Source organism: Suncus etruscus, chromosome 1 (assembly GCF_024139225.1).
Source record: "Suncus etruscus isolate mSunEtr1 chromosome 1, mSunEtr1.pri.cur, whole genome shotgun sequence".
Lineage (NCBI taxonomy): Eukaryota > Metazoa > Chordata > Mammalia > Eulipotyphla > Soricidae > Suncus > Suncus etruscus.
This window is the reverse complement of record NC_064848.1, coordinates 52,779,504-52,784,731: the sequence shown is the minus strand read 5'-3', so window position 1 is coordinate 52,784,731 and position 5,228 is coordinate 52,779,504.

The following is a 5,228-nucleotide window of genomic DNA, read 5'->3' as shown; positions in this document are numbered from 1 at the left end:
GAGAAAAATAGCAATGGGGAAAAATGAGAGAAAAACATTAAGGTCAATTTTACCTCCCTGGAACATCCATTCCCATAAGAAAAGGACATTTTTTCAACCTTTAGATAGATCCTAGCAGACTGAAATATTAAACAATCAAACTTTGCTCTTATCGCTTACTTTGTGATGAAGTGCCAACAGTAATCTTATCCTTGGATAAAGATGAAAAGTCATTGCCTCCCAAGGAATTGCGGAGATGACCTAGAAGGTACTGTGTTATATAAAGATATAATCGTTTAAAATGGCTATAGTGATCAATTCATTGTACAAATATTTACAGTCTATAACACCTATTGTAGGCCTTGCACTATGCCAAAGTCTCAGAAAGGGAACACAAAATTCATTGAAAGCACATTTCTTTAGGGAAGATTTGATTAAAAGGAGGTAAGTCTGAGCTCTCATTCCTCTCTCTCTTCCCTTAAACTTTCAAGTAAAACTGTTTTTTTTTTTTGATTCACAATAAGAATAAAATAAAAATAAGAAATGAGAAAAAATAAAAGGGAGAACTAACACACAAACTACAACAGGCAAGAGAAAAGTCCATTTAGAAATTTTCAATATGTTCAGATAGGTCACTCTGAAGAACAGTTGGACAATCATTCAATCATTGAACTCTTTGGGTTAAATAGGTCATAAGTCTTCCCCCATGCCCCATCAGGAGGATAAAGGTAGAACAAATGAGTCAAAGCCTCATGCATGAAATCTGAGGATTCTTGTCTATGGAGAATGTTCTTTGAAATTGTAATATGTGAATTTGTTATTAAACATAAGATCTAGCAAGAAGTTTGTTCTCTTATGTACTCTTAATTTATACCACATTTATGGGTACATTGGTTTTTTGTTTTAAATTCTTTCAAAAGAAAAATGAGATATAACCAATAATAGAAAAGATTATATTGCTGAATGAAAAATTCCAAAATGTTGACACTTATAACTAGAATCTAGATTTAAAAAAATGATATAAATGCTTTTATCAGCATCCAGAGCACTTCTGACCTCTGTATATTCTCATTCAATCATTCCTTTCCACAAATATAACCAAAAGCTTCTTCCTGCCCATGTGCTTACACAAAAATGTTTATTCTTGAACTATTTGTTCTTGATTGTTGTATGAAAGATTGCATACAAAAGTCGGTTATTAAAGTTAGAGTTTATTATACAATTTAAGTAGATGGTCTGGATTTATACCTAATGACTAGACTTCTCTTTTTACCAGTGTATAGCATCACCCTATAACTTTAGCCCAGTTTATATTATGTCTTCCTAGTGATGTTATTGAACTATCTACTCTCCTCTAGTGTACAATGGCCAGGTCTAATCACTACAATCTTCTCTGTACAGTGTGACCCTTTCTAGACTAAAACTTGAGGCTGAAACGCAGTGTCACCTGTCCATGGGGATTTTCTTAGTCTCCTGTAGTGGTCACATGTGTGAATGTGAAAACCTATTCAGTCCTTCCACTTCTCTGGTTTCAGGTGAGAGGAAAAAAGAAGTTGCTGGGTGGGGGCTTCATTTGATCTACAAATGTTGTCTCCTAACATCACCTATTATTACCATATACCCTTTCAGTGTTTGATATTTAAATGACAGTTTTCATAAACTATTTTGGCTTTTGACTTGTTCTCCACCTGACCACACATAGATTTGTAGTTCTTTATAAATTAATATAAATAAAATAATCTTCAATATTAACTTGTGCTTCTTGCCTTCACTCAGCTCTTTCCCTTTTTTACACACTTGATCATATTTTGTACTTTTTAATTATTGGTTAGTATTTTGTTCTGATGTATAGTTGAATATTAATATTTGTTTTTTTGTTTTTGTAATGCAGAAGTTCTCAGGATTTACTCCAGTTTCTATGTTCAAAGATCATTCATGGGAACAGGGGAAATATATGTAGTCCCAGAAGGCAAAAAGGACTCAACTTCATGCAAAACAAACACTTTTGATTTTTACTGTAATTTTTAATCAAATATGTGTATTAGGAACAATGTAACTTTAATAAATATAGCCACTAATTCATTTACATATGTAAGTAATTATATAATTAATGTATATAATATATGAACACTGGTGAGAAATTTTCATTAGATGTGAGGATCAACTATGATAAATAAGATTGCAGAATAGATCATTGTAATGCACTCTGATTTCTTCTAGAGTTTTATTGTTTGTTTTTGTTGATAGCTTGTATTGGATTTTTAGAGTTCTTTGCTATTGGTCTTCAATTAAAGGACAATTAAATTTGTCTTCAATTTTTTTTTCTGGTGAAAGGATGAAAGATTTTTGAATTGGATACCTCTACTAAATTGCAAATCAAGAGAAGGGAAAGGAAGAGAAGGAGAAGGGAGAGGAGAAGACAAGAGACAGGGTAGGGGAAGGGAGAGAAAGGAAAAAAAAGTGGGGTATGTGAAGGGAAGGGATGGAAGAAGGAAGGGAAGGGACACTTGGACTCCACTATGTTTTTCAGTTCCAGAATACAACTAATTGCTAAAAACTCTTTATTTAATGAACAAAATTGTTTTCTTCCTCTAGAAAAAGCTCTGGATTTTGAGAAGAAAAATTAACTTTTCGAACTGCTGCCATCTGGATGTTTCTAACAAAAAAACTTATGAATTCACTATCTCTATTATATTCAAAGAATCATCCATCTTTGGAATTGTGACTCTCACTACACCTTGTCCTGATGTTTATCTGGGGGAAAATTGTATTTTCTGGAATCATAGATAGAACTTCCTAATTTTGATGCATATATCCTCTGATCCCTGATAACTCCTCTCTAGAATTATTTTGGGTAGAATGAATAGGATCAAGAATAAGAAAAAAGATGGCTGGAGAAGTATTCCATAGGAGCTTGAAATATATTTGTAACTGTGAACTGAAATCACATAGCATTTTTTTTTATTTTTGAAGTTAAAAAATGTAATTTTTGGCAGAGAGAGTGTAATGAGTTATTTACATGTAGCTGTGGGGTTGGAGAGATATTACAAAGATTGAGGCACAGTATAAATAAATATATGAATGATATTGTTAAGCCTGAGTGTTGGTTCACAACTTAAATCTAAAAATTTCCCCCAAGCTAGGAGTAAACTATATTTTATTATAACACTCAATATAATAATACCAATGTTAAGAGTATAATATTTATATTCTGAAACAAATGATGAAATGTTGACTTAACATTTTATTATTAATTGTACTATTTATTTAAATTTTTATATATATGTTTTTTGGGGGCTTTGGGCCACACCCAATGATGCTCAGGGGTTATACCTGGCTATGTGCTCAGAAGTTGCTCCTGGCTTAGGGGACCATATGGGATGCCAGGGGATAGAACCGCAGTGTGTCCTAGGCTATCGCTGGCAAGGCAGACACCTTACCTCTAGTACCACCGCGCTGGCCCCTATTTATTTAACTTTAAGAATTATAAAAATTTATATATCTGTTTTATTCAAGAAACATTTAAATATAAATATGTGTGTCTAGTCTACATAAAATTATAAAATTAGAATTAATTGAATATTCATTAATTCTTTTAATTCTGCAAATATTCAGTACTAACAATGTTAGACTTCAGAAATGTAAAGTCAATAAAATTGAATATGTTTACTAATATTTTTAAGAGTTTAACATATAATGTAGAGATAATAAAATACATTTATACAAATATGTATTTTATCAGGATATTATGATTCCTATGGAATCAGAGAAGTATTTTTGTGTTTTTTGTCAAACATTTGTTTTGTATATTTCTAAAAGCTTTAGTTTAGTGAATTTGAATTACAAACAAATTTTAGGAAGTGAAGAGATAATTCCCAATTATAAGCTATTATTTGGGTTAATACTTACAACACTTCTGTTAAACTTTATTATGTATAGTTCAAGAAGGCAAATAAAAATCATGATACTAATTTTAGGAATTATTTTACCCTTCCATTATATAACTGGACAGGTGAACAATTATTTCAAACATAAATTTGCAGATAACACTACAATGCAACATTAAAGCATCTTTACATACACTGCCTTATTCTAAAATTCCAATAATGATGTTAATCAGAAGGGTACCTTCACTCTCATTTTCATATAAAGAAATAGAAGCTTTGAATGATTATTAAAGTGTTCCAGAGGCCAGAGTGGTAGCACAGCGCTAGGGCATTTACCTTACAGGTGGCTGGCCCAGGACTGATACAAGTTGGATCACTGGCATCCCATGTGGTCCCCTGAGCCAGGAACAATTGCTGAGAGCAAAGCCAGGACTAACCCCTGAGCATCTCAGGGTGTGACCCCAAAATCAAAAAAACATCAAACAATGGCAAAAACCAAACAAAAACAAAAATACTGTTCCAAAGTCATCCCAAATCAACTAAAAATGCAAAATCTAAGGGTAGAAAACTAAATCATTTTTTTGGGTTTGTACATTCTCTACTTCTTATTTCAAATCTAACATGGTAGAATGTAGTAGGTAATATGTTTTTTGGTTGAAGAGACAACCAACCAGTGTTCAGAAGGTCTCATTCTCCACCAGCAATTCATGATCAACCAGAACATTGATTTAAAGCAGGCCTGAGAGTTAAGAAGCTGCTTATAAATTGTGGTGCCACAGGTTACCCTGGAGATAATGGGTACACATTATCACAAAATCCAGGGCCACATCTCCAGGATATCATGAAGTGTTGGGAATTGTATGGGTTAGGTGTGCACCCAACTACTGTAATAATTCTCATACTGTAGTATGTTATTTAATTAGTTTCTGATATTTCAAAAGAAAAATATTAATTCAATTTTAAAAACTAGAACTTTAAATTTAACTGATTCAATTAAGAGAACTGAGGACAAGCCATCACAAATATTTAAAACACAAAGATACATAAAAGAACACAAATTACTAGAGGGACTAACCTGAAATGAATTTCACTTGGAGTCTCACTCTTGTGAATGAAGCAACACATTTTTCAAGTAGCTTAGAAACCATGAACCATAATATAAAATAAACAGAATAGACTGAAAAATCTCTAAGAAAATAGACATTGTCTAAATTCCTTCAAAACACTGCTCTTACTTGTCCCTGAAACAGTTTAGGTATAGTTTTATCTGTTAATCACAACTAAAAATATTCATCTCTAAGAGCTAATGTTTATAGAAATATATTAGAGAAAAAGCAACCAGCTAACCAAATTTAAAACCAT